The following is a 10,199-nucleotide window of genomic DNA, read 5'->3' as shown; positions in this document are numbered from 1 at the left end:
AATAAAAAAATCCAATAACTGAATCCATAGTAATGCAACTTAGTCAAAGTGAGTCCAGATACTTTTCTCTTCAGCTGCAGCACAAAGGGACCACCAAGCTACCTACATGCAACAGGCATCACAACAAACTTCCTTGGCCTCTGAGGATGCATGATGCAGGCCAAGTGGGCACTGCTATGCTTTGTGCGCTCTGCATTTTTTTTTAATACAGTACATGGGGTAATTAATTGGCTTTAAAATCAATTAAAGATGCAATGTTTGGCCTCTACTATCTTGATAAAATAAGCGTTCTTCAAGGTATCTTTCTGAAAATAGATATGCTCTTATAACTCACAGTTCAGGTAGTAAATGTAGGTTAGCAAGAGAATGCGATACTGGGAGCCCAGGATGGATTGATTTTAAATCAGTGATTTAAATCGTGGTTTAAATTACCAAGTCAAAAGCCTTGATTTAAATGATTTTAATCGTCTTTTCCATTTGTACTTCAGTTACTTTTCTAAAAAAAAGGTGCATTCTCATTGGTATAACCAGTGAAATGTTGATTTACAATAAAAAGCCTTTTTACTAGCTTTGGTACATCTTTTTGCCATTTAGGGGAGTATGCTATAACTGTACATTAAGCAATTATTTAGCTTACTATTTTCAGATTCTTACTCATTGTACACTTTTAGTGTGTTAGAAAACAGTGAATAATGTATTGATTATTTACTACTATTGTGCTGTATGTTTAAAAGATTGATCTCAAAAGAAAGAATTGGGGTGGGTGGGAGAGAAACGCACATTTTACGAAAAGCAGTCTTTAACTGCCAAGTTTTTGATAGAGGTTCGTGGATTCAGTTTATTTATTTTGTATTTAAATGGTTTAATTAAAATTTGAGGCCATAAATATATTTTGTATTAAATTCAGATTTCATTTATAACAGATTTATTTAAAAAAAACTCATTTAAATAAAAAATCTGATTTAAATAAATCAGATTTGTAAAAGAAATTATCCATTTTTATCTACCCTGTTGAGAACAGAGTGAATTGCTCTGCCCTTCTGTTCCTATGTGAACATATGAGGCTTTAATATTACTGCTACAAAATTGAAATAGAACAGCCACATTCTAAAGTTCCACTTAGCTTCAGAAATAAACATAGGTTGAATTCAGCTGTAATGTGCAGACTAAGTGTCCTAATGTAGTTGTGTTCCTTAAACAATACATTTTTAACAAATGGAACATATTACAAAAATCTGGCAGTAATTTGGCTGGCCAAAAAAACATATAAAGGCAAAATTTTTGCAGTTGTCGCTAGTTATGTGATTTCGTAAACTGTGAACTTAGGAAAAGTTAAATCAGAAAAATAAATGCTTTAAAGGACTGCTCAACAATTAATATTCACCTTAACAGCATAAGAAAGCCGTATGTTCTGATTCTTATAGCTTTTTTTCATTGTGCAAGGTGCTGTACAATCACATATGTAGCCAATTATTAGCCCAAAGGGCTTGCAGTCCTGAGCTCGTATTTGGTTCAGAGGCTTTTAAGTATTTTTTAGAGGAAAAAGACCTCTTTTTTTTTTTTTTTTGACTGTACAGTAAGCAGTACACAAACTGCAGTTTGAAACCCTGGCTCGAGGTGAAAGGGTGCGTAGAATATTTCATGGCCATTAAGACAGCATGTGTTTTGTGATTCATGGTTCTTTTGATATTTTTTTTTAACCCAGAAACATGAAGTGCTTTCCACTGTTCATTATGACTTGTAGGTTTCACTTAAGTTGAATTCTACTGTATTTTTGGTAACTTAAGTTCTGTGAAATACTGCCCTTATCTGGCTCTTATTTAGAAAGACTGGCATAATATCCATTGTGGAGCGTAATTGTCTCTATACCACTAAAATTAATCAGTAGTGAAACTGGCAATAAATGATACAACATCATCTAGAAAACCCATACAAATGCAAGAAAACTGGTACCTAGTTGGTGGCTTTTGCAGAGCAAAATCTTAAGTTGTATTTTGCTGGTTTGAAGGGGTCTGGTCTACACTACGGAGTTAGATTGATGTAAGCTATCTTGCCTCAACCTATTTTTGCATGTGTCTACACTCAGATGGTCTCCCGTCAATGTAAACACCCTGTCACAGCAACACAGTAACATGTCCTCCCTGAAAGCATTGAACTCTGGTTTGTGTAGTGTTGACACAGTGGGAATGTAGACAGTGCGTGACCTATGGTGACTCTAACAATCCTCCAGCAGCTGTCTCACAATGCCTGACACTGACCACTCTGCTCATAATTGTGAACGTCACTGCCTGGAGTTCATGGAGATTAGAAACCACACCCACCTTTAAAACCGCTGTGTATTTTTTAAATGCCGTTTCCTGATTGCTGAGCCTGGTGATCACACCAGCAGCTCTCCCTTGTTGGCAACTGTGCAGCTCACCAGGCCACCTACATGCTTTAAATGCCCTCCTGCTGTAGTAGACAGGAGGTATTGGATCTCTTGGGCCTGTGCGGAGTAGATTGCACAGGACATGTGGAAGAAGGGCTACAACAGGAATTAGCAGCAGTGCCATGTGAAAGCAAAGGAATACCAGGAGGCCAACAGTTGATCTGGCACCAAGCTGCTGACCTGCCACTTTTACAATGAGCTGCATGCCATCCTGGCCAGACATCCACCAGCACCCCTCAGAGCACTGTGGAGCCCGAGTACTAGGCCCCTGCCATGAACAGCAAGGAGGATGGGGGATATGTAACTGAGGGTCCCATGTTTAAGAAGGATGAATTCAAACTGGAACAGGTACAGAGAAGGGCTACTAGGATGATCCGAGGAATGGAAAACCTGTCTTATGAAAGGAGACTCAAAGAGCGTGGCTTGTTTAGCCTAACCAAAAGAAGGCTTAGGGGAGATATGATAGCTCTCTATAAATATATCAGAGGGATAAATACTAGAGACAGAGAGGAATTATTTAAGCTCAGTACCAATGTGGACACAAGAACAAATGGATATAAACTGGCCATCAGGAAGTTTAGACTTGAAATTAGATGAAGGTTTCTAACCATCAGAGGAGTGAAGTTCTGGAACAGGGAAGGGAAGCAGTGGGAGCAAAAGACCTATCTGGCTTCAGGATTAAACTCGATAAGTTTATGGAGGAGAAGGTATGATGGGATAACATGATTTTGGCAATTAATTGATCTTTAACTATTCATGGTAAATAGGCCCAATGGCCTGTGATGGAATGTTAGATGGGGTGGGATCTGTGTTACTACAGAGTATTCTTTCCTGGGTATCTGGCTGGTGAGTCTTGCCCACGTGCTCAGGGTTCAGCTGATCGCCATATTCGGGGTCAGGAAGGAATTTTCCTCCAGGGCAGATTGGAAGAGGCCCTGGGGGCTTTTCATCTTCCTCTGCAGCATGGGGCACGGGTCACTTGCTGGAGGATTCTTTGCACCTTGAAGTCTTTAAACCACGATTTGAGGACTTCAATAGCTCAGACATAGGTGAGAGGAGAGGTTTATTGCAGGAGTGGGTGGGTGAGTTTCGGTGGCCTGCATTGTGCAGGAGGTCAGACTAGATGATCATAATGGTCCCTTCTGACCTTAATATCTATGAATCTATGCTGTGAGCGAGGACCTGTCTGCACTCTAGTCAGTCCTGGCAGCTCAGTACAGACGAGCCTGCTGCAGGGGAAGGAACCTCAGATAAGTGTGTGAGTGCATGTCCCATTAGAATGCTTAAATGTACAGATGGTGCCCGACCCAAGCTTAGCAAGGCAGAGGTATTGACTTTTCATTAATTTACTTGTACTAGAAGAGGTAGCAGTACAACAGTGTTATCTGCTTTTCATTCCCCTATAGGTTTGGGGGGGGGGGTCCACATGGAGCAGTTTATGTACACAGGGATGTCACTTGTATCCTGAGGGATGTCACTTGTATCCTGAGAGATCTCAATGAAATGTTCATGGATGTATCCACAATCCTCTCTTGAAAGTTTCTAGGGATGGCAGCCTCATTTCTTCCTCTGTGGTAGGACACTTTTTGACACCAGTATGTAATGTCTTTGGCAAGCACCACTGCAGTAAATCAGTGCTGAACTGAACTGCAGGGTTCTCCTGGGAACCGCAGTGGCGAAAAGAGCAGAATGTGGGACCACTACTCCCAAGAGTCAGTGCCCCGCACTGGCATCTTCTCTGGCATGGCTGTACCGGTACCGCCCCAGCCCTGTGTCTCCAGCAGGGCTCTACAGATCCCAGGAGACGCAGCTGCGTGGAAGGGCTGGGGGCAGTACAGCCGCACCAGAGGAGCTGCCGGCGTGGGGCCGCCCTCCTTTTGCCTGAAATTGGTATCTAGCACAGTGGGAGGACAGAGCCCCCCTCCCACAGATAACATGGGGAGGTCACGTGCCCCTTTTTAGCTGGTGCCCCCCTTTGTGTCCCTTCCCTGAGTCACCCCTGTGTGCTACAAAGCTGAAGTGTCAGTAAGCATATCTTGTTTAAAACTTCAGGGGAACAAGGGAAGGGAGTTCTGAACTTAACTTTGCTTTTTTTTTTTTTTTTTTTTTTTTTTACTATAAATACAATACTTCTGTTTTATCTGTGCTTGCTGCCATTGTGGCCTTGAGCCATCCCCTGTCCACATCTGTGGCATGCCTGACCGTGATGAGGAGGAAGAGGAGAACTCTGGAGGTACATGGAGGTTCTCTGAGATCCTGCAAGGCAGTGCTGCATCGGACCGTGAACAGAGGGTCTGGAGGGTGAATATTTCAAACAGCCTGGAGAGGGCAAAAATGGATAGGAGAAAGTCCCAGCAGGAAGAGGAGAGGGAGATGCACCAGGACACAATGTGGCTTCTCTGGCAGCAAACAGGTGCTTCAGGCACTAGTTGATCTAAAGGTTCAACACGCTCAGGATCACCTCCCTTTGGAGGCACTGGAGAACTCCATTTTACCACCTCCTTGCATCCTCCAACACTCAACATGTTGTTAGGGTCTGCATCCCTACCCCTACGACTCCGTGCCAGGGGACACTAAGGACAACTACAGCTTCACATACACTGACCTGTGAGAGCCACGCTTGGTATACGTGTAGCCAAAATGGACTAGAATAGAGATGGATGTTCTTTCCCCTTACTAAGTACAGTTCCATTAATCTATTTCAGAAGACTTTATTGTGTTTGTTTTTTGATTGTGCGCAGGGTTTTTTTGCACTAGTTTTTGTGCGCAATAAAAATCTATTTTTAGGGAAATAATTCTTCTTTATTACTTTACAACAGATGCTGCAGAATGCCAAGCGCTACTGAAAGAACCCGCTGCTTGTTATTGTACAGGGCAACAAAACTCATAGGATCAGCGCCAAACTGTAATAATTATACACATACATCAAGCGCTGCAAAATTAATTGGTACATTAAGGGGGACAGAAGGACGGTGAAGAAAATTTGCAGCATGTGACCTCCAGAAGGGAAGGGAGCAGAAGGAGACTCCACCGATTGGAAGGCATGAGATGCACTGTCCTAGGGATGGGGGTTCCATGACCACCACTCCCAAGAGAAGTAGGCGGGTTGTGGTGGTCAGGGACTCCCTCCCTCAGGGACTGAGTCATCTATCTGCCGTCCTGACCAGGAAAACCGATAAATGTGCTGCTTGCCAGCAGCTAGGATTCACGATGTGATGGAGAGACTGCCGAGACTCATCAAGCCCTCAGATCGCTACCCCTTCCTGCTTCTCCACGTGTGCACCAATGATACTGCCAAGAATGACCTTGAGCGGATCACTGCAGACTATGTGGCTCTGGGAAGAAGGATAAAGGAATTTGAGGCTCAAATAGGAAGGAAGGAAAAGGCCTGGGTAGAGACTGTCGAACCGTGGAAGTCAACGAATGGCTACGCAGGTGGTGTCGGAGAGAAGGCTTTGTATTCTTTGACCATGGGATGGTGTTCCAAGAAGGAGTGCTAGGCAGAGACGGACTCCACCTAACGAGGAGAGGAAAGAGCATCTTTGCAAGCAGGCTGGCTAACTTAATGAGGAGGGCTTTAAACTAGATTCACTGGGGGAAGGAGACCAAAGCCCTGAGGTAAGTGGGGAAGTGGGATACCAGGAGGAAGCACGAGCAGGGGAGCGCAAGAGGAGAGGACTCCTGCCTCATACTGAGAAAGCAGGACAATCAGTGAGTTATCTTAAGTGCCTATACACAAATGCAAGAAGCCTGGGAAATAAACAGGGAGAACTGAAAGTCCTGACACAGTCAAGGAATTATGATGTGATTGGAAGAACAGAGACTTGGTGGGATAACTCACATGATAGAAAGCTGGGTAGGTCATCGGGCTTAAGGGGTAGTGATCAATGGCTCCATGTATAGTTGGCAGTCAGTATCAAGCGGAGTGCCCCAAGGGTCCTGGGTATGGTTTTGGTCAATATCTTCATTAATGATCTGGAGGATGGCGTAGATTGCATACTCAACAAGTTTGCAGATGTCTCTAAACTGGGAGGAGTGGTAGATACTATGATCTGCTGAGAGAGCAATACAGCGGTGCACAGACAATCCAGGAAGTTTTTGGAAAGGGTAGGGGACAATTTCCTGGTGCAAGTGCTGGAGGAACTAACGAGGGGCAGAGCTCTTCTTGACCTGCTGCTCACAAACCGGGAAGAATTAGTAGGGGAAGCAAAAGTGGATGGGAACCTGAGAGGCAGTGACCATGAGATGGTCGAGTTCAGGATCCTGACACACGGAAGAAAGGAGAGCAGCAGAATACGGACCCTGGACTTCAGAAAAGCAGACTTTGACAACCTCAGGGAACTGATGGGCAGGATCCCCTGGGAGAATAACATGAGGGGGAAAGGGGTCCAGGAGAGCTGGCTGTATTTTAAAGAATCCTTATTGAGGTTACAGGGACAAACCATCGTGATGTGTAGAAAGAATAGTAAATACGGCAGGCGACCAGCTTGGCTTAACAGTGAAATCCTTGCTGATCTTGAACACAAAAAAGAAGCTGACAAGAAGTGGAAGATTGGACAAATGACCAGGGAAAAGTATAAAAATATTGCTCGGGCATGCAGGAGTGAAATCAGGAAGGCCAAATCACACCTGGAGTTGCAGCTAGCGAGGGATGTCAAGAGTAACAAGAAGGGTTTCTTCAGGTATGTTGGCAACAAGAAGAAAGTCAAGGGAAGTGTGGGCCCCTTACTGAATGAGGGAGGCAACCTAGTGACAGAGGATGTGGAAAAAGCGAATGTACTCAATGCTTTTTTTGCCTCTGTCTTCACGAACAAGGTCAGCTCCCAGACTGCTGCACTGGGCAGCACAGCATGGGGAGGAGGTGACCAGCCCCCTGTGGAGAAAGAAGTGGTTTGGGACTATTTAGAAAAGCTGGACGAGCACAAGTCCATGGGGCCGGATGCGCTGCATCCGCGAGTGCTAAAGGAGTTGGCGGATGTGATTGCAGAGCCATTGGCCATTATCTTTGAAAACTCATGGCGATCGGGGGAGGTCCCGGACGACTGGAAAAAGGCCAATGTAGTGCCCATTTTTAAAAAAGGGAAGGAGGAGGATCCTGGGAACTACAAGCCAGTCAGCCTGACCTCAGTCCCTGGAAAAATCATGGAGCAGGTCCTTAGGGAATCCATCCTGAAGCACTTACATGAGAGGAAAGTGATCAGGAACAGTCAGCATGGATTCACCAAGGGCAAGTCATGCCTGACTAATCTAATTGCCTTCTATGACGAGCTAACTGGCTCTGTGGATGAGGGAAAAGCGGTGAACATGTTGTTCCTTGACTTTAGCAAAGCTTTTGACATGGTCTCCCACAGGATTCTCGCCAGCAAGTTAAAGAAGTATGGGCTGGATGAATGGACTGTAAGGTGGATAGAAAGTTGGCTAGATTGTCGGGCTCAAAGGGTAGTGATCAATGGCTCCATGTCTAGTTGGCAGCCGGTATCAAGTGGAGTGCCCCAAGGGTCGGTCCTCGGGCCAGTTTTGTTCAATATCTTCATTAATGATCTGGAGGATGGTGTGGATTGCACCCTCAGCAAGTTTGCAGATGACACTAAACTGGGAGGAGAGCTAGATACGCTGGAGGGTAGGGATAGGATACAGAGGGCCCTAGACAAATTAGAGGATTGAGCCAAAAGGAATCTGATGAGGTTCAACAAGGACAAGTGCAGAGTCCTGCACTTAGGATGGAAGAATCCTATGCACTGCTACAGACTGGGGACCGAATGGCTCGGCAGCAGTTCTGCAGAAAAGGACCTAGGGGTTACAGTGGACGAGAAGCTGGATATGAGTCAACAGTTTGCCCTTGTTGCCAAGACGGCCAATGGCATTTTGGGATGTATATGTAGGGGCATTGCAGCAGATCAAGGGATGTGATCGTTCCCCTCTATTCAACATTGGTGAGGCCTCATCTGGAGTACTGTGTCCAGTTTTGGGCCCCACACTACAAGAAGGATGTGGAAAAATTGGAAAGCGTCCAGCGGACGGCAACAAAAATGATTAGGGGACTTGAACACATGACTTATGAGGAGAGGCTGAGGGAACTGGGATTGTTTAGTCTGCAGAAGAGAAGAATGAGGGGGGATTTGATAGCTGCTTTCAACTACCTGAGAGGGGGTTCCAAAGAGGATGGATCTAGACTGTTCTCAGTGGTAGCAGATAACAGAACAAGGAGTAATGGTCTCAAGTTGCAGTGGGGGAGGTTTAGGTTGGATATTAGGAAAAACTTTTTCACTAGGAGGGTGGTGAAACACTGGAATGAGTTACCTAGGGAGGTGGTGGAATCTCTTTCCTTAGAAGTTTTTAAGGTCAGGCTTGACAAAGCCCTGGCTGGGATGATTTAGTTGGGGATTAGTCTTGCTTTGAGCAGGGGATTGGACTAGATGACCTCTTGAGGTCCCTTCCAACCCTGATATTCTATGATTCTACGATTAACAGCCAGTGTTATAATCATAAATGTACCCGAGGCATTACAAAGTTCCTAAGAGCCCCCATCATGGGAAGAAGGTGGAACCCCTTCTTAGAGGAGGCTAGCCCCCAGCTCTGCTTCTTCTGCCCGCTACCCGCAGCCAGAGCCCCGAGACCCGCTGCCCCTGTGCTGCAACCTGGGCCACAACACCACCCTCGCGGCCGCAGGAGTCCTGGGCCAGCCAACGCCTGGAGGCTTCGCTCTCCCAACCCGGAGGTGCTCCTGGCCAACCACAGTTGTGCCGCGCCTCCCCGCCCCAGATCTTAAGCAGCTATAGGAAAAAGCCAATTAGCAGGCTGCCTGTAGGGGCTACACAGCTCCTCCCACACCAGCTGCCTGGGACTTTTCCCTCACCGACAGGCTGCTCAGCACCTTCTTCCTCTGACAACCATTTCTGTCTACCTTCCCCCTTCCACACTTCAGATGTTCCTCAAAGTCGTGCCAGCACAAACTCAGCCAAGGCCCATCTGGCTTTAGAAGCGCCTCTTGAGGGCCACAGCTTCTCAGGCCTGCAGATCCTTCCTTTCAATGTGCAGTGGCCGGACATTCGAAACACATCCGTTTCCAGGATGGAATATCTGCTTCCGGACATTGGCGCCCAGGAATAATTCCTCTTACTTTTCCCCGTTACTCTTTTTCTGGTGGATTTACCTGATTGACATAGAATCATAGAAGATTAGGGTTGGAAGAGGCCTCAAGAGGTCAGCTATTCCAACCCCCTGCTCAAAGCAGGACCAACACCAAATAAATCATCCCAGCCAGGGCTTTGTCAAGCCAGGCCTTAAAAACCTCTAAGGATGGAGATTCCACCACCTCCCTCGGCAATCCATTGCAGTGCTTCACCACCCTCCTAGTGAAATCGTGTTTCCTAATGTCCAACCTAGGCCTCCCACACTGCAACTTGAGACCATTGCTCCTTGTTCTCTTATCTGCCACCACTGAGAAGAACCAAGCTCCATCCTCTTTGGAACCCCCCCGTCAGGTAGTTGAAGGCTGCTGTCAAATCCCCCCTCACTCTTCTCTTCTGCAGAATAAACAAGCCCTATTCCCTCAGCCTCTCCTTGTAAGTCATGTGCCCCAGCCCCTGATCATTTTCATTGCCCTTCGCTGGACTCTCTCCAATTTGTCCACATGCCTTCTGTAGCGGAGGGAGGCAGGGGACCCCAAAACTGGCCGCAATACTCCAGATGTGGCCTCAGCAGTGCCAAATAGAGGGGAATAATCACTTCTGTCGATCTGGTGGCAAAGCTCCTACTAATGCAGCCCAAT

The sequence above is a fragment of the Natator depressus genome, chromosome 3, assembly GCF_965152275.1.
Source record: "Natator depressus isolate rNatDep1 chromosome 3, rNatDep2.hap1, whole genome shotgun sequence".
Taxonomy (NCBI): Eukaryota; Metazoa; Chordata; order Testudines; family Cheloniidae; genus Natator; species Natator depressus.
The sequence above is the reverse complement of the archived record's forward strand: the minus strand, read 5'-3'. Positions refer to the sequence as shown.